At 42.0% G+C, this 27,073-nt stretch overlaps 1 protein-coding gene and 1 long non-coding RNA gene across 37 annotated transcripts in view; one reads left to right on the top strand and one right to left on the bottom strand.

Annotated features, from left to right (window-relative positions):
• The window catches only part of DTNB (dystrobrevin beta), a 248,628-nt gene extending 238,508 nt beyond the window's left edge, over positions 1–10,120 (bottom strand). For 34 of the 36 annotated variants that reach the window (XR_014254249.1, XR_014254250.1, XR_014254251.1 and 31 more), the window contains exon 1: positions 9,886–10,017. The gene's annotated coding sequence lies outside the window, so the exon portion shown is untranslated. Of the gene's footprint in view, positions 1–9,885 lie in introns of all 36 variants that reach the window. The other 2 variants (XR_014254248.1, XM_082427562.1) reach the window with 2 other exon arrangements.
• A 35-nt stretch (positions 10,121–10,155) lies between these two features.
• LOC309644129 lies at positions 10,156–17,907 on the top strand. The gene is made up of 2 exons (XR_014254263.1): positions 10,156–10,361; positions 16,725–17,907. It is a non-coding gene; the product is annotated as an uncharacterized lncRNA (long non-coding RNA).
• Positions 17,908–27,073: the final 9,166 nt, after the last annotated feature.

The following is a 27,073-nucleotide window of genomic DNA, read 5'->3' as shown; positions in this document are numbered from 1 at the left end:
AACAAATAAGGAGGCTCACACTGTCGGCCCCTCCAGGTTGTGGTGTGCCCATGATCCTCCCTTCAGGTTACCTCACTTTCCGTACCTGATGTATAGCATCAGACATACAGACGAAGTAAAGTGTCAAACTATGATTTAAATATTAGTAAAGTTAATTGCCCATTTTTTTTGTTATACCCTGCCTAGAAGATCATTTTGCACGCCTCCCACTGTGGAAACCATTACTCTTAAAAAAAACTAGAATGAAAAGATGAGACTGTGCTAGGCTTGAGGAGCAAATAAGGAATGTGAATGGCAGAATCAGATGAGGAAATTTAGAGCCTAAGTGGTTAGTTAACTTGGCCTAACATTCCAAAGCTAGTAATTCGTGGAGTAGGCAACCAATCTGACAATAAAGCCTATTCTCTTTCCACTGTGTCACATCACCCCCTCCAGGGCAAACACGATGACTCCAGAACTGAGGAAAGAATACAGGTCCCCAAGCCCTGGTGCTGCGCAGACCGTAGGTCACAGTTAAAGAGGGTCAGGAGGCTAGTGCAACAAAACGTCTGGACCCTCATTAGCCCTGTCAGGGAAGCAATGTGTTCCAGAGCTAGACTAAGTCTGCAGGCAGAAGTTAAGTAAATCCCACAGTAAAGACTAAAGGAAAGGGCTTCCCTGGTGGCGCAGTGGTTGAGAATCTGCCTGCTAATGCAGGGGACACAGGTTCGAGCCCTGGTCTGGGAAGATCCCACATGCCGCGGAGCAACTAGGCCCGTGAGCCACAACTACTGAGCCTGCGCGTCTGGAGCCTGTGCTCCGCAACAAGAGAGGCCACGATAGCGAGAGACCCGCGCACCGCGATGAAGAGTGGCCCCCGCTTGCCGCAACTAGAGGGCCCTCGCACAGAGGCGAAGACCCAACACAGCCAAAAATAAATAAATTAATTAATTTAAAAAATAAAAAAAGAAATACCCAGGTCTCATATTTTGCACAACCAAATAAATAAAATGTCTAGTCTCAGGCTATAGTTGTACTTCACAATAAAGGCATGGAAATAGAAACCCAGAACCCCTAACTCCTGGTCCATTATACCACCTTTCTATATGTGAAGACACTAGGATAATTTTTCTGCCTGTGGTCTGCAGGTAAGATTTCATAAACAATAAATTAAAACCACAAATCCAAAACTTAAGTGCACCAAAAAGATCCTATTTTTTTTTAAAGTTTTAAAAGAGAAGCCACAAACTGGAAAAAGAAATTTGAAGCCATCTATGTGAAATATTAGCGTCCAAAATATATTTTAAAATTATAAATCAATCAGAAAAAGACAACACAACAGAACAGGTAAATGATGAAAACCAGCAAATCACAGAAGAGGAAAACTTAAGAGCCAATAAAAACATGGAGCAATGTTCAAACTCATTAGTAATCAAAAAAAATGTAAGATTAATATAAAAATAAGCTTGCATGGTACATCCAGCAGATTTGCAAAAATTATAAAGCCTAAAACACCAAGGGTTGACAAGGCAGGGAAGGAACAGAAGCCACACATCGCTGGTGTGAATGTTAATTGGAAAACTACTTCAGAGTGGAATTTAGCAATACACACGGAAGTTGAAGATGTGCATGGCACACATACCAGTAGTTTACTCCTAGTACACACTCTAAAAGACATGCATGTGTAGACAAAGAGACGTGACAAGAATACTCATAGCAGCATTATTTGTAGTAACAAAAAAAATCAGAACACACTATTGTCAACTCACAGGAAAACATAAAAGTAAACTGTGATATAGCCCAATAACAGAATCCCATTCAGTCAAGAAAATAAATGCACTAGAGCTACATATATCCATATGGATGAGTCTCACAATACTGAGAGAAAAAAAATAAAGTTATAAAAAGATATAATTAATACTGTTAATATAAAGGGTTTTTTTAATGCAAAACAATAATATACATTTTAGGGCTACTTACATATGTAATAAAAGTATGAAAATATGTACGAGAATGAAAAGCATCAAATGGAGAATAGTGGTTCCCTCAGAAGGGGAGGAGAATACAACTGGGAAGGAGTAGGGGTTCAACTTTAAAAGGAGCCTAGTGTCTTAAGTTAAGTGGTGTGTACACAGGTATTCACAATTTTTATTCTCTATACCTTTTTGAGGAACAATATTTCACAATATTTAAAAAGTTAAAGGAAAATAAACTCAAGGTCCAAGCAACATAGTTTACTCCGGAGCCCACATGCTTAACCATGACACTATTTATTCTATTTTTGTTTGTGCAGTTAAAAAAGGTTTAGTCATTTTAAGAAACTGCTCAAGAACATGTAAAACGTCACACCGGTAAAAAGCAATGAAGTACCTGACTAAAGGAAAATTTTCACGCAAATCATATTGGAGACACAAAGTGGTCATATCACCACGCTCAGGAATCATGTGGGTAAGCCAAAAAAACAAAACCCAAGTTGAACTTGGAACATAGAAGTCTTGTTTAGAGAGAGCATGTAGAAAGAATATGGGCTTTCAAGTCGGACCTGGTTCAAGTATCACTCCTGTCACTGATTAGCTGTGTGGCCCTAAACAAGTTTTAACTTCTCCGAGCTCAATTTCCTCACCCAAACACTGGAGATACCATACCTAGTTTCCACAGTGGTAAAGATTACAGTGTAGCCATTATCTATGAAAATCTCTTGAATACAGTAGCCTCACACTAAATAACAGTTGTTATTACTTGCAGAAGAAAGTCTCTCTCTGGCAAGAGGAGACAGAGCAAGCAGAGATAAAAATTAAAAGGAGGGAGTAAAGAGTCTAGAAAAAGAGGCAAGGAAGAAGCTTGAATGGTTAGGGACTGAAAAAGTCCTTATAGAGTCCCTAAAGTTACTCCCCCCTAAAAAAAATTTTTTTTACTGAACACTATTTGATTATAGTGAGGCTTAGTTACAGGAATATTTGGTCCAAACCTGATTATTGCTAAAATGCCGTAATATATAGCATATATATATATAATATTATATAGCTTATACATAATATTGTTAATATACAAAAATTCAAGATCAAAATGTGTTTTCTTTAAAAGTTCATTTTTCGGTTGTTAAAAATGTATTAACAAGTAAATCAAATACAATATATCTGTTTCTCTCAGTTATCTACAACTCAGAAAGGTCTGTCCTACTCTTAACATATTAAAGAGAAATCAATGATAATTTCAACAAATGCCAAAAAGCAATAAAATTCAACACCCAGTAAAAATATAAACCAAGAATAGAAGGAAACTTCCTTAAGTTGACAAAAGACACCTACCAGAAACCTTTAGTAAATACCATATCTAACAGTGAAACACTGGAAGCATTCCCATTCAGGAAAAAGACTAAAATGCCCATTATCATCACTGCTATTCAACTTTTGCACTGGAGGGTCTAGGCATTGCAATAACACAGAAAACAGGATAAGTGGTATCAAGTTTAGAAAGAAGCCTGGTCACTTAAGTCTTCTAGTCAAAGCAGCCCAGTAAGTAAACACTTCGATGCATCCCCTCTGCTCCAAATACACAGTAATAGATATTTTTAAATATATTTTTTAAGTTACTAAAAAGGCTCAAAAACAAGACAACCCTCCACTTGGATCAGAAACAGAACAGATACAAAAAACTGCGAGCAGGACTGAAGCTACAGGCTTGCTGGACTCTGAGTCGAGAAGCAGGTGTATACCTCCTTCAGGGCAACAGTGACACAGAGTGAAGGAGGTGGAGAAAGAGGAGACATCTGAGCCAGATTCACTGCTTAAAAGCCAAGGATGAGGCTAGAGCTGAAAGGAAGTGAAAAAGTACCGCTGTCAGTCTCTGCCTAGAACTATATAGGGCTTATGTGGTGTTCTGGGCTCTGAAAAGTGAGAAGATAAAAACACAGCCTCATGACCAGGAAATGAACCAAGACATTCACACACTCTGTGAGTGGATCTAAAATAGCCCCAATTACCTCAAAGAGCAGGACCCTGACCACCATCATCTCTGATTTCTTGACTAGAGTCCGGTCAGTAAGTGGAAGCACCTGAAACATCACCACACAGAGAAGGGTGAGCACAGAAATAAGAGAAACAAAAGCAAAAGTACTCACCCTCAAATGAGTCTGTAAATCAAAACTCCAAAACATGTAACGAAGTATAATGCTAAGAAAGACAGCCAACAAAAGCAACAATTAGAATATAACTTCATACCAGATGCGGTTTAATTTTACAGAACAGTCTGACAAAGATTTATTTTTTAAGTACATTTAGGGTGCTAGGATATATAATTTTAAAATTATTGGGAATGCAAAATTGGACAGGCAGTTTCTTACAAAGCTAAAGATACCCTTATCATACGATCCAGCAATCATGCTCCTAGGTATTTACCCAAGAAAGCTGAAAACTATGTCCACACAAAAACCTGTACATGAGTATTTATAGGAGCTTACTCATAACTGCCAAAAACTAGACCAAGATGTCCTTCAATAGATGAATGGATAAACAAACTGTGGTACTTTCATACGATGAAATATTATTCAGCAATAAAAAGAAATGAGCTATCAAGCCAAGAAAAGACACAGAGGAAATGTAAAGGCATAATGCTAAGTGAAAGAGACCAGTCTGAAAGCCTAGAATACTGCATGATCCAAACCATATGACATTCTGGAAAAGGCAAAACTACTGACACAAGGCTTCCCTGGTGGCACAGTGGTTAAGAACCCGCCTGCCAATGCAGGGGACACGGGTTTGAGCCCTGGTCCGGGAAGATCCCACATGCCGCGGAGCAACTAAGCCCATGCGCCACAACTACTGAGCCTGAGCTCTAGAGCCCGCATGCCACAACTACTGAGCCCACGTGCCACAACTACTGAGCCCACGTGCCACAACTACTGAAGCCCACGCGCCTAGAGCCCGTGCTCCGCAACAAGAGAAGCCACCGCAATGAGAAGCCCGCGCACATCAACGAAGTACAGCCCCCGCTCACCGCAACTAGAGAAAAGCCCGCGCGCAGCAACAAAGACCCAACACAGCCAAAAATAAAATAAATAAATTTTTAAAATAAAAGCCAAAAACTATAGACACAGTAAAATGATCAGTTGTTATCAGGAGCTCAGCAGGAGGGAGGGGGGAATGAATGGGTGGAACACAGGGGATTTTAGGGCAATGAAATTATTCTGTATGATACTGCAACGACGTTACATGAAATGTCATGTGATAACATTTTGCATTTGTCAAAACCCATAGAACTGTACAACACAAAGAGTGGAAGCCTAATATTAAACCATGAACTTAAGTTAATAATAATGTATCAATATATATTCATCAGTTGTAACAAATGTACCACACTAATGCAAGATGTTAATAATGGGAAAGTGCCCCTGAAGAAGAGGGGGTTTATAGGGACTCTCTGTACTATCCACCCATTTTGGTCATATTCAATTATGTACATAATTTTTTTAATATCATGGACAGTTCCACTTCTGGGTATATACACAAAAGAACTGAAAGCAGGGACTTGAACAGATATTTGCACACCCATGTTCATAGCAGCATTATTCACAATAGCCAAAAGACAGAAGCAATCCAAGTGTCCATTGATGGATGAATGAATAAGCAAACATAATGTATGCATACAACAGAATAGTATTCAGCCTTAAAAAATAAGGAAATCCTGGGAATTCCCTGGAGGTCCAGTGGTTAGGACTTGGTGTTTTCACTGCCGAGGGCCTGGGTTCAATCCCTAGTCAGGGAACTAAGATTCCACAAGCCTCGAGGAGAGGTCAAAAAAAAAAAAAAGGAAATCCTGACACATGTTACAACACAGATGGACTCTGAAGACATTATGCTAAGTGAAATAAGCCAGACACAAAAGGACAAATACTGTATGATTCCACTTATAGGAGGTGCCGCGAGTAGTCAACTTCACAGAGACAGAAAGCAGAATGGTGGCTGTCAGGGGCTGGAGGGAGAAAAGAATGGGGAACCAGTGTTTAATGGATACAGAGTTTCAGTTGAGAAGGATAAAAATATTCTGGAAATGGATAGTGATGTTTATACAACAATGTAAATGTACTTAATGCCACAGAACTGTACAATTAAAAATGGTTAAAATAGTAAATTTTATGCTGTGTATATTTTACCACAATAAAAAAAAAAATGAGGAAAAGTGCTAAAAAACTGGTTTTCCAAATTGAAAAATATATATATCACTTCATTACACCATATAGAAATTCCACACAGAAAGCAAAACTTCTTTTTTAATTTTAGAAGAAACTACAGATATATAGAATTCATACCCTGGGGTAGAGAAAATTTACTTAAACCAGACACAGAAACAAATTTTGTTAATTTAGTGTAAAATTTTCCATAAATATAACATTAAAATGTGAAGCTTGTATACAACTAAAGACATTGTTAACAAAAGGAAAAGGCAAGCCTCAGACTGGCAGGATGCTTTGGCAACACATAAATCCAGCAATGAATTAGTATCCGAAGTAACCTAACAGTCCCACAGTTAGTGAAGGATACATAAACAGTGACTTAAGTCTACAATTGAACACTATTCAGCTTTTAAAAATAAATGAACCAGATCCACAAGTGGCAGCATGGTTAAACCTCCATCAATTAATTTAAAGCATGCACCCCTTTGACCCAGCAATTCTACTTTTCATTCACTGCGGCAATGGTGAAATGGCAAACAGCTTTAATGGCCATTAATGAGGAGAGGATTAAATAAACTACAGTACAATATATACTATGTATGGTATTGTGTAGTAGTCAAGAAGAACCAGGTAGATCTTTATGCTCCATCATGGAAAGATCTCAAACATTCTGTTAGGAAAAAGTTGCAGACCAATGTCTACAGTATCATGTCATTAATGTGGGCATCGGAGGAAACCCTACTTTTTCCTGTATTATCAATATATAGATGAAAATGCATAGAGAAAGGTCTGGAAGGATCACAACAAACTGCTAACTGCCGTTTCGGTGGAGAAGGGAGTGGGTCAAGGGGCCTTGTATTCTGTCTGTACTGTTTGAGCATTTAATAAGAGAGTGTACATTCATGAGCCATTTGCAGAGCTGCAGTACACAGCCCCAGGCTGCACAATACAACTTCAGGAGCTGCCATTCACAGGCACTCCGATGTGAATGGCATCCCCTAAAATTGGGCAGTATACTTCCTGCACTAGATGCCACAGCCCTGACACTTATATAACTAGAAATAAATAAAATGAGAGGTGATGAGAGTATTTACTGCAAACCAGCATGAGGGAGTTTCTACGGTGATGTAAATTTCTATATCTTGATTGGGATAGTGGTTACAAAGTATAGACAGTCCCCAACTTACCATGGTTTGACTTTAGATGGTGCGAAAGCAATTCACAGTCAGTAGAAACTGTACTTCAAATCTGAATTTTGATCCTTTCCCTGGCTAGCAATATGCAGTATGATACTCTCCCGTGATGCTGGGCAGCGGCAATGAGTCACAGCTCCTGGTCAGCCACAGGGTAAACAACCGAGATACTTACAACCATTCTGTTTTTCACTTTCAGTACGGTATTCAATAAATTACATGAGACATTCAACACTTTATTATAAAATAGGTATTGTGTTAGATGGTTTTGCCCAACTGTAGGCTAATGTAAGTGTTCTGAGCATGTTTAAGGTAGGCTAGCCTAAGCTATGATGTTCGGTACATTGGGTGTATTAAATGCATTTTCAACTTACCATACTTTCAACTTACAGTGGGTTTATCAGACATAACCCCACTAGACCAGCTCTGCACAGGACATCTGTGCAGACATCAGTAAAGCTGATTTCGAAATAAATGTAAATTAAATATATAAATAAATAAAATACAATATCACTGAGAAAACCTAGAACAAGGCATCCAAAATTACAGGACCTAGGCACCCCAAAATAAGAACTAGTAGACACCTGCTGGTTGCAGTCTTAAGTACACAGTCATAAAACTAAAGAGAAATTAACTTAGTTCTTCAAGGCTTACTACACAATGCCAAATTTGAATTAATATTTTATTTTTATACAAGGAAACATAGGTCCTGAGAGATTTATATTAAAGATATAAAACAAGTGGTAACTTGGCATTCTATTGGTTTTAAATCTGATTTCCTAACTAAGTAGAAATTTTGTCTCTCACACATAGTGGACACTCAAAAGCCTTGCCAACACTACCTTGACTACACAACCCCCTTCAAAAGTAATTCCATTTATGTACGATAAAAATTCTCACAGAACTCATAAAAGGTCAAGTTTTAATTTGGCAGACAAAGTAACCCAACAGGCACTGCAACCCAGGCAACTGAAACAGCAGCCTGGAGCTCGAGAGTCCAGAAATCCAACCAAGGCAGAAAAAAGGCAGAATCCCAGCCCTTACAGAAGAGCAGAGATACATCCTCTTATGACAGATCTAAGATCCAAGAACCAATATAAAAATGAAAAAATGTTCTCTAGACAAAAGTACTCTCCTTCCTCAAGTGATAGAAAAGGGCCAGAACGGGATGATTTGAAGCAATGGCCCAAGGAGTAAGCTCCTGGCAGCCAACATGCAATAAAGATGTGAAAGTGGCAGCATGACCACAAGATATGACAACTCCATCACCTTAGCCATCACTTTAAATGCCCAGACCTAAGAACCTGGGTTACTTCACACGGCAAAAAAAAAGAGAACCTGAGGAACAAGGGAAGTCCATTCAGCCATCCCTAACACCAGATTAATCAATAGTGCTCTGTGTAAAATAGAGCAAAACCTTGCTTGGTTCATTCATTCAGGCAATACGTAGGTATTTAGTGCCTGCTGTGGGTCAGGCACTGTTCTTGTCACTGAGGATTTAGCAGTTAATAGTCATGGAGCTTCATTCTACTTGGGAAGAAAGGTAACTTCTTTTCTCTTTCCAATTTCCGTTTCCCTTCTCTCTCTTTAAATGTTACGCAGAAGTTCCTTCAAACCTCTCCCAAGTACCTCCCACAAGCTTCTTTGACCCTCCTGCTTTAATCCTCAAAGCAAGCAATTTTATGGCTCCAATTTCCCAATACTGGGGAAAAGAAACCTAAAGTGAATGAGACAAAATTCAATGTTGCTTTGTACTTCATACGCATACCTTTACAACCAAATTGCCAGCACTTAAATAGCAAATGATGGTTGTGTTTTACACAATTTTGTGGCCCCAGTGCTGACCACGGTTCTCTACCCAAGGTACCTAACCAATAAACGTTTGCTGAGACTGCTGGAAGGTCTCCCTAATCCCAAGGCCTGGCACAGGAATTTAACACCAAGCATTCGTTAGCTGCATCCTTCCTCCTCTCAGGACACTTTCCTTTAACGGGTGACCTCGGTGCACAGGTTCACTGATAGGCGCCTCGGGAAATAGTGTTTTGAGGTGATGTGAAATAAATTCCCTTCCCTCTGCCAGGGCCTGCCTGCCTCACCTGCCCTCTGCCAGGACCTGCCTCCTTCGCCCCCTTAAACACCTAAGGCAGAGCCTCCTCCCTGCGAGCCGGGCACGGGCAGCATCAGCCCTGCGCCCGCACCCCGGCTCCGCGCCCTGCGGCCACAGCGCGCTCGGGACCCCGGAGCCCCCTCCGCGGCCCGGGGCTCAGAGCCCGGCGGCGGCGGCCCGGAGCTCCGCTCCATCCCCCGCGCTCGCCCCTCCAGGTCCGGGCGCGCGGCGCCGTCTCCCCTCACAGCGCGCGCTGTGCAGCGGCCCCGGCTCCCCGCGCGCCGTCTCCGCCGCTCCCGGCCCTGCACCCCCGCAGGCTCCTGAGGTGAGGGGGCTGCGCGGGCTCCTTCCCGCTTCTCGCGGGCGCGAGGCTCTGGCACCGCGCTCCTCTCCCGCAGCCTGCGGCGGCCGCCACAAACCCCCGCCGTACTCACTTCCCGGCCGGAGCTGGGGGCGTCGAAAAGGTCTCCGGCGGCCGCAGCCTCCTCCGCCTCCTCCGGCCCGGCCTCCGAGGCTGAGGCGGTGGCGGCGCCCGCTCAGGCCCCGGAGCCGCCCCCGCGCCGAACGTTCTCAGGCACCCGGCTCGCGCCGCTTCCCCGCCCGGCACGCGCAGCGAGCCCGCCCCCGGTGCGAGGGCGCTAGGGCGCGAGGGCGCAGGGCGGGGGCCGGGCACGCGCCGCCTGCGCGAGCGCGCGGCTGGGGGCGGGGCTTCCGCCGCGCCGAGGAGGGGGCGGGCCAGCGGGCCGAGTTCCCCTCGAGTCCCGCCCCTTGCGGCCGGGTTCCGGGCGGACGGAGTAAACTTACCCCCTGCGGGCTTTTCCCGTGAGCCAGCTGCGGGCGGCGGAGGTGCGTTCCAACTCCACAGGTATGCGCCCCGCCGGCTGGATGCTCGGCCCGACGTGACTACAAGGTAAAGAATGCAAAGAACCACCCCCATGAATCATTCATCCGCACCTCGAGCATGGGACCCTGCCCTGAGTGATTTTTCCGTATTAATTCAGCTCAGCAACCGTTAACTGAGCACCGACTCCGTGCCTAGCGCTGTAGCACTGCACCAGGTGCTGTGTAGGTACACCGTCAAGGTCCCTGGTCTCCAGGAGCGCGTAACTTAGTGGAAAACCGGCCGTGTAAACAAGCAGGTCTGGTGATCCGTGCAAAGCTAAGCCACGGTGAGATGCTGTGGGAGGGCAGAGGAGGAAGAGATTACTTCCGCTTGGACGATGCAGAGGGATTCCTGGAAGAGGTGGCGTTTGTGTTCAGCCTGCAAGGAAGAAAAAGAGAGAAATCCTAGGAGAAAAAAAGGGAGGGCATCAAAAACTAGGTAAACAGCTTGGGCAAAGGAACAGAGAGTGACCAAGGTTTACCATCTCAGCATCAGTTTTTTTGTTTTAATATCCGTTTTGATAGAATCCTTTCCAAACTATGTGAAACAGGAGATGATGCCAAATGAGGAACAGCAAAGCTTTTTTTTAACGGCTCAAAGGATCATTTTCTCAACTTTATTTAAGGCTCAAGACAGCAGTGTCCTTTAAGGACTTTTGGTATGTTAGTGAAGGATGTAAATCCCTAAGCTAAGAGAGCCCAGGCCCCTGTGCTTTGAGTCTGGTTTTTCACTGCTTTTTGGCACCTTATGGTAAGGCAGATCGTACCACCTTCTGCTGCTGTCTGTCTGCCTGCCTGTCTTTAGGACATCCTCTTCCTCCCCCTCTTATCTTCCTATTTTAAACCCCTGTGTTGAAGGAAATGCTGGTAACCAACTTTGTTAAGTGAGAGTAAACAGATTACTCCAAAAAAACTGGCATCACCTATCACTCATGAATTTTGTGACTATTTTGCATGCTTAGAAGACTTTTTCACTTGTATGCAGGGTCTTAACTATGTTTCGAATATGTTAAGATACTCAGAATACAGGTAAAAGACACGTTGTTTATTCATTTACTACTCATTGAACACCAACTTTGAGGGAGGCATTGAAAGGGTAAAACACTGATCCTGTCCTTTGGAGAAAAGAGGTGTAAATGATGTAAAACAATATGTAAATATGGTTTGTTCTGTTTGCTCTACTGACTGAAACAAAAGTAATTTCAATATGTGGACTAGCCATTCTGGGAATTAACCACTTTAAATATATTCATATTAGCATCTCTCCATCTCGGTTCTGTTTTTCATCACCTCACACATCCTCAGAAAACTTCTTTCAAACATACTGCAGTCATCACTCTCACTCCCAAAATTACCGACTTCTTTTACCTACTTCTCCTTTTCCTTCACCATCTATTCATGTGCAAGCTTTTCCTGTCCTAAAGAAAAAGGAGGAAACCTCTGTCATTATAGATCATGCTCCAGTTACTATTCCCTCCCTGTCTTTTAAGACAAAAGTCTTAAAAGTAGTTTACACTCATCTCTGCCAACTCAGCCCCCTCTCACTCCCCGACCCATAGCTTTGTAGCTTCTGTCCCCACCACATCGCTGCACTGCTCTCAGTCAGTAAGCGCTGGCTTCATCCTAAATGCCCCAGGCCATTTTTGAGTCCTCTATTACTAGAGCTCTTGGTGACATTTGACGACACAGAGCTCTCCACTCTTTTGACACCCCCTTGGCCTTCACAACGGGACTCATCTCCTAACCCCTCTGACCACTCCTCCGTCTACAGGCTTCTGTTCTCAGCTTTCATCGCACCCCGTACATTCTCCCTGAGCCGTTGCATCCGCCCTGTCTTCATCTGCCACGTATATCGTATATCGGCAACTCCCAAGTGCATTATCTAGCTCAGACCGCTCATCTGAGTTCCATGTACACACAAGCCTACTAGACTTCTCCACCTGGATGTCCTAGAGACCCCTCAAGCTCTACTTGTCTAAAACTGTTGGACACTTGGTTGCCCAGGACCTGGGAGTCATCCTTCATTCTTTACCCACGCCCACCCCCGCCACACCCAACAATCCCATTGATTCTCCTCAAACATAAATCTACATTCTGTCCCTCTTAGCTCCTCTTACCTAGGCTAATGCAATACCCTTTTATCTTGTCTCCCTCCTGCAGTCTTGTTCCTTCTGATCCATATTCCATACCGCATGTCAGAATTGCTTTTTTTAAATTTGCCGCTTGTGGTGTCACTGCTGGCACACAAGACCTTCCATCTATCAAGCCCTTGTCCACTCCATCTCTTGTCTCTTCCTACACATCCCCCATCCAAACTCCTGAAATGTTCCTACTTTCCCTTGCCTCCATACCTTTGTGCTTGTTTCTCTGTCTCTCTTTGGAATGTCATTTGAATACAAGCATAGAAGGTCCAACATATATGTAGGCAAAGTTCCACATATGATGAAACTATAATCTAAGAAACTTTCTGGAAATAAGAAAATATAAACCTACAAAATGAAAGGACTCACATGTACTTGGGGAAATGACCACAGAATGATCAAATTTGAGAGCTAGCCTCTTAAAACTATTAGACAGGGACTTCCCTGGCAGTCCAGTGGTTAAGACTCCGTGCTTCCAATGCAGGGGGCACGGGTTCAATCCCTGGTCAGGGAACTAAGATCCCACATGCCATGTGGTACAGCCAAAATTTTTAAAAATAAAAAATAAAATAAAAACTATTAGACAAAAAATAACAATGATAATCTTCAAGGCCTCCATATAAAAAGTTCAAATTATTTAAAGATGTAAGAAAATTAGGCTGCAGTACATTAAAGATGACTGTATATTCTGTATCACTTCTTTTGATCCAGGTTGGCCTAAGCAAATTGCTTGACCAATAGAATATGTGATGTTACGAGACTTCCAGGCCTAGGTCATAAGAAGTCTTGAAGAGTCCACCTGGGTCTTTGGGAACACTTGCCCTTGAAGCCCCGAGCCACTATGTAAAATATCTAACTCCCTGTGGAGAGGTTCTGAGACTACATGGAGAGGGAGAGGGGTCTACCTGATCCTAGCGGATATGAGAGAAGTCATCATGAATTCTGTATCAGTCCAGCCATCAGCTGAATACCACTGAGTGGTTCCAGTTGAAGCCACGTAGAACAGAAGAATCACCCAGCCAAATCCTACCCGAATTTCTGACCCCAAATGTTGTGAAATTATAATCAAAATGGTTCTTTCTTTATGCCGTTCCTTTTAGGGTAGTTTGTTATGGAGTCTGGTAACCAAAATATTTGGCATCAGACTTCTTAAGAGCAAAGCAAGCCTATAGTGATGCAGCATTTTCAGCATTTTCTAAAAACTCAAGGAAAGAAAATACATGCTAAGGATTTTATATCCATCCATCCATGCTGTTTTTCAAGCATCAAAGGCTATAAAAAAAAAAAAATAACTTTTTAAAATGCAAAAACTCAGTACTGTGCACGTTAAGCCCCTCCTAAGTAGCTACTAGAGCAGGTGTCAGCAGATTTTTTTCTAAAGCCCCAAATAGTAAATATTTTGAGTTTGCAGGCTTATTCAACCCTGCCATTGTAGCATCAAAGCAGCCATAAATAACATGCAAATAAGTGATTTAAGAAAATAATATATCGATACAATGACCAAGTGAGGGTTTTGTATTAATTTGCTAGAATTACCATAACAAAGTACCGCAGACTGACCTAAAGAACAGAAACCTATTCCCTCAGAGTTCTGGAGGGTAGAAGTCCAAGATCAAGGTGTCAGCAGGGTTGATTTCTTCTGAGGCCTCTCTTCTTGGCTTGTAGATGGCCATCTTCTCCCTGTTTCCTCACATGGTTTTCCCTTTGTACTGTGACTGTCTGTATCCTAATCTCCTCTTCTTATAAGGACACCCGTCATATTAGAGTAGGGCCCACCCTAATGACCTCATTTTAACTTAATTATCTTTCTAAAAACTTTATCTACAAATATAGTCACATTCTGCAGTACTGCTTAGGACTTCAACAACCTAAATGTAAAAACTAAAACAACAGAACACTTAGAAGAAAACAAAAATGTAAATCTTCATTACCTTGAGTTTGGCAAACCCTTCTTAGATACAATACCACAAGCACAAATGACAAAAGGTAAAAAAATCGGATTTTTCTCAAAATTAAAAACTTGTGTGTGTCAAAGGACACCATAAAAAAGTGCAAAGACAGCCTACAGAATGGGATTAAATATTTCTAAATAATATATATGATAAGGGACTTATAACCAGAATATATAAACAATATAACAATCATAAAACAAATAACCCAGCTGAAAATTGGGGATAGGATTTGAGCAGGCATTTCTTCAAAGAAAATATATAAATGGTGAAGAAGCACTTGTAAACATGTTCAACATGATTAGCTATTAGTGGAATGTAAATCAAAGACAATGAGGGACTTCCCTGGTGGCAGGGTGGTTAAGAATCCGCCTGCCAATGCAGGGGACACGGGTTCGAGCCCTGGTCCGGGAAGATCCCACATGCCACGGAGCAACGAAGCCCACGCGCCACAACTACCAAGCCTGCACTCTGGAGCCTGCGAGCCACAACTACTGAGCCCCCGTGCCGCAACTACTGAAGCCTGTGCGCCTAGAACCCGTGCTCCACAACAAGAGAAGCCACCGCAATAAGCCCACGCACCACAACGAAGAGTAGCCCCCGCTCGCCGCAACGCGCAGCAACGAAGACCCAACGCAGCCATAAATAAATAAATAAATATTTTTAAAAAATAGATAAGCAACAAAGCATATCTATTTTAAAAAAAGAAAAAGAAAAAAAGACACAATGAGATACTACTTCACCTCCACTAAGATGGCTATAATCAAAATCAGACAATAACAAGTTTTGGTGAGGATGTGGAGAAACTGGAACCTTGATGCACTGCTGGTAGGAATGTCAACGGTGCAATTGCCCTGGAAAACAGCTTGGCATTTCCTCAAAATGTTAAACATAAAGTTATCATATGACCCAGCACTTCTACTTCTAGGTATATACCCAAGAGACTTGAATATATATGCCCATACAAAAACCTATACACACATGTACGTCGGGTCTTACTCCTCCTAACAGCCAAAAAGCGAAAGCAACCCCCAAATCCATCGACTGATACATGGATGAACAAAATATGGTAAATCCATTCATACAGTGACATTATTCAGCAAAAAAAAAGAATGGAGTACATGCTATAACATGGATGAACCTTGAAAACATTATGCCCAGTGAAAGAAGCCAGTCACAGAAGACCACATATTACATGATTCTGTATATGTGAAATGTCCAGAATAGGCAAGACCATAGAGACAGACAGTAGATTAGTGGTTGCCAGTGGCTGGAGGGGTTGAGGGATTGGGAAAGGACTGATACTGTGTATAGGGTTACTTTTTTTTTTAAAGTGTATTGATTGATTGATTGATTGTGGCCGCGATGCACGGCATGTGGTTCCCTGACCAGGGATCGAACCCGCATCCCCTGCATTGGAAGCATGGAGTCTTAACCACTGGATCGCCAGGGCAGTCCCTGGGGTTACTTTCTGAAGTGATGAAAATGTTTTAAAGTTGATTGTGGTGACAGTTACACAACTCCATGAATATACTAAAACGCACTGAACTGTACACTTTAAATAGATGGATTGAAAGTGAATTCTGTCTCAATAAGTCTGGTTCTTTGAAAAAAGAGAGCTATAAAAGAATCTTGAAAGACACAAAAGTATACTTGAACAAGATATCCCTTGGTTTTGGTTAAAATATCTCGACATAGTCAAGATGACAGTTCCCCTTATGTTAACTTATAAATTTAATATGCTCCTGCAAAAAATATAAACAAGTTTTTATGTAGCTAGACAAATTGATACCAAAGTTCATATGGAAAGCTAAACACTCAAGAATAGCTAGTAAAACACTGAAAATGAAGAGTTATGAGAGGTGACTAGTCCCAGCAAATACTAAAACATACTGCAGAGTGAAAACAGTGTGGTTCTGACACATGACGAGGTGGACCAGTGTAACCGAATGAAAGGTACAGAAATCAATCCAACTACATATAAAAATCCAGTATATGATAAGCGGTCAAATGGCTGCAGCAAAGAAGGACTTTCTAAAAAATGGTGTTGGGGCAACTGGACAGACCTACATAGCCTCACTCTGCTGGTGAGGTTACAGGGAGACAAATATTACTAGAGGGAAGGAAAAATAGTACAACCCCTACCAAGAGGTATTTGGCAGTATCTACTGAAACATTTGTACATTTACCTTTCAACCTAGCATTCCCACTTATAGGAATTTACTAAGATGATATCTCCAAAAATAATAGGTACCCTTACATATGTAAGCTTCTTCATTGTACCATTAATTGTATTTGCAGAATATTGGAAACTACCTAAATGCCCAAACACAGAAGACTGGTCGAGTAAACTATGACACTTACACACACAATCAACTGGGAAGCAATAAAGGATATCTTTATGAACTGATATGAAGTAATTGCCAGGGTAAATCATTAAGTTATAAAAGCAAAGTACAAAAGCAAATGTAGTGTATGTTACCTTTTGTGTAATAAAGACAAGAAATAAGAAAATGTAATGGATTTGCTTATTTTAGTAAAAACAGTTACAAGAACAATAAACCGGAAAACAGTGATATTGCTTGCCTGAAGGAACTGGGTGAGGGAAGAGGGTGGAAAGGATAGGGGAGGGAGGAACAATTCTGAGTATATCTTTTTGCGTAGTTTTGGCATTTGGAAGCATGCTAATGTTACATGCATTCAAATAATAAAATTAAATCGACAAGCATAGGGAGGGACTTCCCTGGCAGTCCAGTGGTTAAGACTCCGTGCTTCCAATGCAAGGTGCATGGGTTCCATCCCTGATTAGGGACCTAAGATCCCACATACCATGCAGCAGCACAGGGAAAAATTAAAATCTGTAACTAAATGCAAATAGAAACAAATGAACCCAATTGTATGTCAAGTGGATGACATACCACAAAAGAAGTGGGAGAAAGAAGTAAACCAAAGAATTTCGAACATAGTACTTAGATATAACTTTAGTCTAATGCAAACAATAAACTAGGGAAAAAAGAATCAATACCAGGAAAAGAAAAACACACAAGGGACAGTAAATATATTTTAATATCAATTATTAATATTAATGATTAATAATGTTGATATTAATTGATAATATTGATTATCTTTATTGCTAATATTTACAAGTTAAATTAGCAAAATATTTGAAATTTAATATCCAGTGTTAAAGACTTTTTTGAAGAAATGTAAATTATACAACCTTTCTGGAAGGTGATTTGGAAATACATATCAAAATCTTTTAAAATATTGACATCCTTTGACCCAGAAATCCAAATTCTTGCAACTTATTTTATGAAAACATTCAGTGATGCGTAATTACATTTATGCATTAGGATATCTTACAAGAGTTAGTTCTAAAACAAAAATTGGGGGAAAAAAAAGATACAGGACTTTGATTAATTAAATTATGAGATGTCCATGAGAAAGAAGATGCCACAGCCATTAAGATCACAGTGTAAAAGAATGTTTCATGTCTTGGAAAAGTGTAAAATAGTATGTGTCGTATGATTCCAATTTTGCTTAAAAATATGTGTGAGAGACAAACAACCCAGTAGAAAAAAGGACAAAGTATAAGCAGACATTTTATAGAAAAGCAAACACATATGGCAAGTTAACATATGAAAAGATCTTCAATTTCATTAGTATTCAGGAAAATGCAGATTAATACTCAATGTTATACACCTACAAGAAAGACAAAAGTTTTAACGTCTGACAATTTCAAATGTCGGTCAGGAGGTTGATCAGTTGGGAACTCTTATGCACCAGTGCTGGGAATGTAAATTGGTGCAACCATTTTGGCAATGCCTTATAAAGATGAAATTTTGCATACTTTATATCAATTTCACCCCAAAGGCACTCTCAACATGTGCATCAAAAGACATGTACAAGCACTGCTTATAATGGCAAAGTACTAATAACAAACCAAATGTCCAGTAAGAGAAGAATGAATAAATCGTGTATATCTTCACAATGGAAATATTAAACAGTGCAAATGAAAGAACTATACATAAATAACATGGTAAAGTGAACCAATGTATTTTTTGAGTGAAAAAAAGCAAGAGACATACTATAATATGATACCGTTTTTTAACAGAACATTGGAAATCAACTATACTTCAATAACATAAATTTTTTAAAAATATGATACCATTTTTATAAATCTTAAAATCAAGTAAGGCCAAACAATTTGTAAAATTACTTTTATAAAGCAAGGGAATAATAATAAACCCAAACTTTGAGAAAATAGTTATCCTGGGGGAGGAAATGGTAGGCTGAGAGAGCACTTAGGTAATTGACATTATTGCCAATTATTTGTGATTTTTTTTCTTGGTTTGTGTGTGTGTGTATAATGTTACATATATTTTTGCATTTCTCAAATACCGTATTTTAAAAAGATAAAGGGAAGGAGTTTGTGTCTCTGTGTGTGTTGTACTCCCTGAATAAAAGAATGGAAGACTATAAACCAAAATATTAGCAGAGATGATCTCTGGGTGGTAGGATTAGGAGTGATTTTCATTTTCTTTGTTTATATTTTCAAAATGTCTTACATGAATGTGTACTTTTTTGAAAACAGGAAAAAATATTTTTAAAAATCGATGCTAGAACCTGTCCCATTTTCATTCTGTAGTCTGAATATCCAAGTCTTAATTTCCATGATGATAAATGATTCGGGGAAGAGGCACGCAGTGGAATCTCCAGGGTCGTTTGTAACACCAAGTTTAGCCAGGTAGTGAGCTGACAGTAGCAGGAATAAATCTGCAGAAGGATGTACAGAACTATGTAGGAGGGCGACACCTGCCAGCTGAGTGTCAGTGTAGGCAACAGGAAGGTAATATCAATTCAAAGAAAATAATTTCATGAACCTGAAACCATTCCTTGAAGTCATGAGTTTACTGTCTTGCCCCCATCCCCCACCAAAACCCCCAATATCATGCAGATAAGAATACTAGAAACTGGGGATATATGTATACGTATAGCTGATTCACTTTGTGATACAGCAGAAACTAACATACCATTGTAAAGCAATTATACTCCAATAAAGATGTTAAAAAAAGAAAAGAATACTAGAAACAAAATATCACAATCCCATCCTTATGTCAAATTACAGTCAATTGACACCATAATGTGTGTCATTCTGTTCTGGCACTTACAGATTGCATAACAGGACTGGAAAGGGTCCAATAGAGAATAATTAAAATGACAAGCTGAAAGCGTGTCCTTTACATAATGGCAAGCAAAAACCAAACTCTGGCCTTCAGAGGAAGATAAGAGTTTAGGGCTTCCCTGGTGGCACAGTGGTTAAGAATCCACCTGCCAATGCAGGGGACACGGGTTCGATCTCTGGTCCAGGAAGGTCTCACATGCCGCGGAGCAACTAAGCCGGTGTGCCACAATGCAGGCTCTAGAGCCCTCAAGCCACAACTACTGAGCCCGTGTGTCACAACTACTGAAGCCCGTGCGCCTAGAGCCCGTGCTCCACAAGAGAAGCCACTGCAATGAGAAGCCTGCGCACCACAACGAAGAGTAGCCCCTGCTCGCCACAACTAGAGAAAACCCGTGTGCAGCAACAAAGACCCAACACAGCCAAAAATAAATAAACAAAATTAATTAATTAATTTTTTTAAAAAAAGAGTTTAGACGTGCTATGCCTAAGGTGTGCATAGCTGGAATACATACGCAGTCACCAAATCTTAGAATACCAGCAGTAAAGGGTAGCTGGTAGTGACTGAAAGAGGCAGATTTGAAAGAAATACATAGGAACTGCTATTTTGCACGGTGAGTAGCAATGAAGAAATCCTTTCCCCCAGAGGCTGAATCACTGGTTCTCAGTCTTGTCCACCGTGGTATGAAGGTGACAAAGAAGACAAATTGGGAGGCTCTGGTTGGGGATGGGATGACCAGGACGAGAGGCAGTGCTGGAACAGGGCTGTCCATACTCTCCGTAGTGTCCTGGAGATTCTGAGACTCTGTGACAAACTGCGTGGAAAACCTTTATGAAGGAAACCTTCTAAGATTTACATCATGGATGCAGTACCGTTTTTCAACAAAACTGTCCTTCTGGGTCATGATGAAGCTTGCACTGGACTGGATAGTCCACTCTGGTATTTTCTGTGCACCTATGATCACAGGCCTCATCCATTCTGCCATATTCTGGAAGCTCAGGAGGCCAGAGGCTAAATGACACCCCCCAAAAGATCCTCAAGAATTACTCCAAGAAGGCAACCCAGAGGGCACAGTATCCAAAATCTCCTAGGTTTTGCTAGTTCACCAAAGGCTAATTATTTATGTGGTGTTTTCAGATACCCCAAAGATTAACAAATTCTGAGTTGACTAAACTTTCTAAATTGGCTCAAGTTTAGTCATTTCAGCTCTTCTCAATCTGGCTACATCCCAATCACCTGGTATGCTTTTGAGACAATACCTACATCTGGGACCCACCCTAGGTGAACTGAATTTTTTTAAAGTGTCCCCAAGTGATATAACAAGTAGCCAAAGTGGAGAACAACTGAGCTTCTCTACATGTTCAGGTTAATTATTTGAGAGGTTCTGGCTGCAGGAAGAGTGCAAAGGGCATTGGCCAACAAGCCAGGGTGGAAGAGAAAAGGCGATTCTGCCAGCTCGCTTGTGCCCTCACGTGCTCGAATACTGTCCAAGCTCTTGCTGCATGGGTGATGGGGTTGGGGGAGGCTGAGCTGCTTTACGTTCCAGAATGTTGCCAGACAGCCTCAGACTTTGGAAATACAGGTTTCTCGGGTCCCTGCATTCATGTGAAGAAGGAAAGAGAAGAGAGCTATGTGTTCCCCTTTCTCTTCTAGGCCCCAATTCTGTGCCCTCCCTAGAACCGGAGAGAAGGATGTGGGAACAGGAAGCTGCTTTCTTGTCACTAATGCTGAGCTGTTTCATCTCCTTGTGCTTCTCAACATTGACTAATGTCCTTGTCCCAGGGTTAACTCTTCTGCTCGGTTACGTTCCTCATCTCAGCATTTCAGAGCTCACGAGCAGACAAGTGCCTTTTCTTGTTCCACATAACAAATTCTTTTAGGGCCTAGATCACCACCGTTAGGGCTTCTCAGGCCTACTCAGGGGCCTCTGTAGCTTCATTTCATGTCGTATTAAATAAAGGTGCTTCCAGTTCATAGCAGCACTATTCACAATAGCCAAGACATGGAAGCAACCTAAATGTCCATCGACAGATGAATGGATAAAGAAGATGTGATACATATATACAATGGAATATTACTCAGCCATAAAAAAGAATGAAATAATGCCATTTGCAGCCACATGGATGCAACTAGAGATTATCATACCAAGTGAAGTAAGTCAGACAGAGAAAGACAAATACCATATGATACCACTTATATGTGGAATCTTAAAAAAAGTGATACCAATAAACTTATTTACAAAACAGAAATAGACCCCAGACACAGAAAACAAACTTGTGGTTACCAAAGGGGAAGAGGGGAGGAATAAATTGGAATTTGGGAAGAACAGATACACACTACTATATGTAAGACGGATAAAAAAGAAAAACGCAAAGACCTACTGTATAGTGCAAGGAATTATATTCAATATCTTGTAATAACCTATAGCGGAAAAGAATCTGAAAAAGAATATATATATGTGTGCGTGTATACATATATATATATATCTGTGTGTATATATATATATATATATATATATATACACACACATAAAATACCTAAAACATTGTAAATCAACTATACTTCAATTTTTTTAAAAAAATATGCTTCCAATATAGGTTAAAACCACTGTGTGCCAAGAAAATTCCTCTTTTTCCTCACGTTGACATGTTTCTATCTTTTGCAAAAATGCAGGAGCAGTGAGCCCAAGTTGCAAACAGGAAAATTGTCACCCAGTTGGAACTGGAGGGGCCACCGCAGCTTTAGCAAACCATGCGGAACACAGGGTAACCCAATGTCCCTCTCCCGGCTGGCAGCTTCCCACCACTGCCACGCTGAGCCCGGGGCTCCCCCTGGGGACAGCCACCCCACCTTCTCTGTTCCTCCCTTATATTGGCAGCACCAGCTCTTTAACTGCTTCCAATGCAAAACCACTTCACCGTCGGGTGAGGAAATCTCCAGAAACAAACCTCATCCACAGAAGCAATCTCAGGTACCCAGATGACCTACTGGGTACAGCTGGATTTGATTTGCTGAGGCTTTTAAAGGCACATCTATCACCTCGCTTATTCCCCAACCTTTTTTGTTTCCTACTCCCACGGTCTGCTTACTCTCTTCCACACCTCAAATGCTAACGTCCTACCTCACTCATTTGGCTTCATACCTTCACCATCTCCGTCAATATCTGTCCACACCCAGTTTCAAGATCCAACTCAAGCTTCACCTTCTCTGAGAAGACTGCTTCCTTCGAGTTACCCTCACTCTATTCCGGTTGCTTCTATGTTGTATCCCCTTCACATTCAGGCCCTGTTGTAGTTTGGGTTGCTTCCTATGGGGCCCAATCTGTTCCCTCAACTAGATTTCAAGTTCCTCAAACCCAGTGCTCATGGTCAGAACACAGGATAATTAATTTAAGAGGCCTCAGGTTTGGGTTGGATCTCAGAGGGTCTGCACCTGGCTGGGGTGCAGGTATTGCGGGTGATTGTGACAGAAAAGACTTTTCTATATGGAGACCAACATGGATTAAAGCACACTCCCCCCAGTCAGCATCCTTTCATGACTTTACAGAAAACTGGACAAGTCACAGATGTGAGGGGATTCAGAACCTGTGCAGTTCTTTGGGTACTTGGCAAGAATCATCAAGGAGGGAGCTCTTGCCAAGCCTACAAACTATAGTGCCCTGGCTTGTGTCTGGGACTCTTCCCTAGCAGCTAGTATTGAATTAACACCTACTGCACTAGGCCAGGAAACGGAAGGTGGGATAGAAAACAGACCGGGCAATTTCTGCTTAAAGAAGCTTACAGATGGCAAGTGAATTATACAGAACTGACTGTTTTCAAGAGAGACTACGTTAAGGGCATTTTGATAAAGGTTTGAAGTGCTGAAGGAGCCCAAAGAAGACTCATTCAGTCTAGAGGCATGGTTTGGTAGGCTGTAAGGGATGGTCCCCACCGTATGGTAGACTGTAATGGTGACAGTCCCTAAAGAGTCATGCCCCACGAAACTCGTGTGCTTCCCTCCCACGTTGACTCTAACTTGGCCATGCGACTTGCACTGGCCAATGGGACAGTGGCATAGACAACACAAGCGAAGGCTTGATAATACTTGCACCTTAGGGCTGCTCTCTTGGAACACGGCCCTGCGACACCATATAAAGAAGCAAATCTAGCCTAAAGGAGGATGAGAGGCCACGTGGAGGAAAACCAAGGCACCTTAACCATTGATCGGCACCTACTGCCAGGCACGTGAGTGAGGCCAACTTGGACACTCCAGTGCAGTTGACTTTATAGTTTAAGTGCAGCCACATGATTGGGCCCTGGTGACCCCAGCAGAGGAGCCTCTCAGCTGAGCTGCAGAACTGAGAGAAATAATAAATTAATATTGTTTGGAGACTCAAAGATTTGGGATGATTTGTTATGCAGGAAGGATAGTATACAGAAAATGGAAGGAGGTGGTATTGTAACAAAAATACAAAACGTGTAGCATTGTCTTTGGACGGCGGGGCAAATGGAGGCTGGCAGGGTGGCAAGGAGGCTGTTAGTGCAGGAGGCTTCGGGGGAAACCCTACTGGAGGCTGGAAAGATAGCCACCTGTGTCCTATGGCTGTGAAACGATTATAGTAATGAAATCAGTCCTGCACAACTTTCACCCACAGTAACTTGAAAGGTAGAAAACATACCTAATGAACTTGCGAATCTGGCTCAGGAAATTTCCAGGTAGAATGTTAAAGGTGTAAATTGTCTTTTTTAGCAGCCTTAACCATAAGATAAGTGAAGGAGGAACTGTTTAGTTTGTAGCAGAATTTAGAAGAAACACGGAAAGGCAAGGATGTGCTGGGTTCCAAAACTAAATGTTTCATATTTCCAGTCTCTTTACCCCACAAAAGAGTCTCAGGGTGAGTCATGGTTTCAGGGTAAAGATAAATTACGTTTGAGGCCGTGACTCTTTCTTAAGACCTGAGAAAAATTTAAGGTGGTGTCCAGTAGACCCTCTCACTTAGAAAAAGGGGCTTTTTAAGAATCTCAAGGTCACTGCCACACACAGCTCTCCAAGGCACTGCCCAAAGCGGAGGGAAGACCACCTCTAAAACAATTGTGGGAATGGCTTTTGTCTAATCAAGTAGACTCTTTTCTGATACCTAAAAAGCTGGCAAAGTTTTAAGGAAGTTGCAGGACAGAGAGTTCAGAATGAAAAAAGCCTTGGGTTCCAAACTTTCTGAAGGGCAGAAAGCAGGTTGAGAAAGCTCCGCAGCCACGAAGAGGCCAGTTCTCACCATCACAGAAATGTGTCTCGGAAGGTGGAGCCAAAAGCCCAGAGAGCAAAGCTAAGAGCCAGAGAGAACAGTCAGTTGAGGAATCACTGCCATTGAGGTAATGGGAGCCTAAGGCAGGAGCATCCCTTACCTCCAAAGCAGAGGGTCGTGCACGCTGCTCCCCGTGGAACTGCAGAATCACTCTGGATCTCCCAGTCCTCCCCTTTTTGGATGTGAGTGTTTACTGAAGTTGTCCTGGCCCTGTCTCACCATCATGTGAGACATTGGGTATACAGAGAGGAGGGGATGGTTTATCTTTTCATTTCCCCAGTCCTTGGATCAAGAGGAGCCAAATGAGGAACCCCACCTGAGGAGCCTCATGCGTACCTGGACCGGATTCAGATCACGAGACCCTACACTTCGGGCCCGGGGTCATGATGAATGAGACTCCAGGGCCCTGGGAGGGATGAGGGTATTTTGCATGTGGGAGGGATGTGACCCATGTGTGACAGAGGGAGAACTGTAGTAGGTTGTTAGAGTAATGAGCCAGTGCGTCACGCCACCCCTTACACATATCAAGTGCGTCTCCCTCTCCCAGGGACTCTGAGCTTGGTGTTGTGATTTGCTTTGGCCAATGGGACAATGGCACACAGGACACAACTAGAGGCTGGAGAAGCGCTTGCACACTGGAACATTGCCGTCGAGGAAACTGGTCCAGCCCACTGGAGGAGGAGAGGCACGTGAAGGAGAACCAAGGTGCCCAGATGGTAGCCACCAGCTGCTGGATGTCTTGGCCCATCAGGCCTGCATATCCCCACACTGAGTGAAAGTTTTCAGGCCAAATCAGCAGAGGAACCACTCAGCCAGGCCACAGAATCATAGGGAAATTATACGTCATTGTGAAAGTAAAAAGTTTCGGGATGGTTTTGTTAGGCAGCAATAGATAACTGATACACAGGAAGATGAAAAAGCCTTCTAGGAGGAGCTGGTATTGAAGGTCAGAGAGGATAAGCACATAGAGAGCCAGGACGAGGTTCTTCCCGGCACTGCAAGAGAAGGTAGGAGAGTCAGCAAAGGCATGGAGGGAGGGCGAGGGTCAGGGCATCACAGGCTGCTTCATGCTTAATATGCCACAGTCTGCAGGAACTACTCCAAGAGGGGTAAAGGAGCCCCTTTTTTAGAAAACAGCACCTTTAAGTGTTTCATTACTCAGCGGAGGTCTTGGCTTAGCCGTGGGGACTTAAAGGTCCAGAGCTTTCCCACCCCTACTGCCCGAAGCCATGCCGTGGGAGAGACTGTCAGGATGGTGGTGGCCAGAGGACAAACACGCACTGTCACTTCTCAGCCACTCATTAACAGGAAATAAACAAACACCCAAACTGCACCATCTGGGTGGGGTAGAAAGTACAGCGGACTTGAGGTCCCCAGATTCAGGTTTACTACATGCAATGTGCTACTGTTTTCAAACTATGCAACCATGAACACTGCACATAATATTTCTCTGGGTCTCATGTCTTCCTTTGTAAAATGAGCAGATGTCCTCCAACTCTGAAAGTCTAAGGTTCTAGGATGAGATTTCAATTTATAAATAAATATGTAAGTGCCTCCCACATAATAAGCAGTCAAGCCTGTGTTGATCTGAGTGGGCTTTAGCAATCAAATGGGCTACGGTAACACTGAAATACTGTTATCTATAAATCGCTGCAACCCTTTTGGAAAGCAATATGCGAGTAAGAGTCAAGAGTCATAAAAATGTTTATCTTTTGACTTCGTAATCCCATTCTTAGGTATTCATCCTGCGGAAATAACTAAACATAAGGTAAAACCTATATGTATCACCTCAAATGTAAAAAAAAAAATCAGAAATAACCTAAATGTCTAGTAAAGAGGATAGACAAATTATTGCCTGGGCAATATTGTGGCACCATTACAAGAATTATTAGAAAAGCTATAGAATCATAGGAAAGTGTTTATGATTTCATAATTAGTAAAAAAGGAAATATATATATATATATATACATATAATATTACTACATGTAAAAATAGGCTCTGCATATGGACAAGGCTGGAAGGAACATGCAAACACAAAAATAGCTGTATGAAGGAGCTGAGATGATGGAGCTTTTTCTTCTCTCTTACAAGTTAGCCTTGTAATAAGCTTTCAACCCCATTATCTCCCTCTACTCTTCACTCTCATTCCTGAAGGAGGCACAACAGGAAAGCCCACCACACTCGGC

Source organism: Balaenoptera physalus (assembly GCF_965194825.1).
Source record: "Balaenoptera physalus genome assembly, chromosome: 15".
Classification (NCBI taxonomy): Eukaryota; Metazoa; Chordata; class Mammalia; order Artiodactyla; family Balaenopteridae; genus Balaenoptera; species Balaenoptera physalus.
Note: the sequence above shows the minus strand (reverse complement) of the source record. Positions and strands in the feature narration are given on the sequence as shown.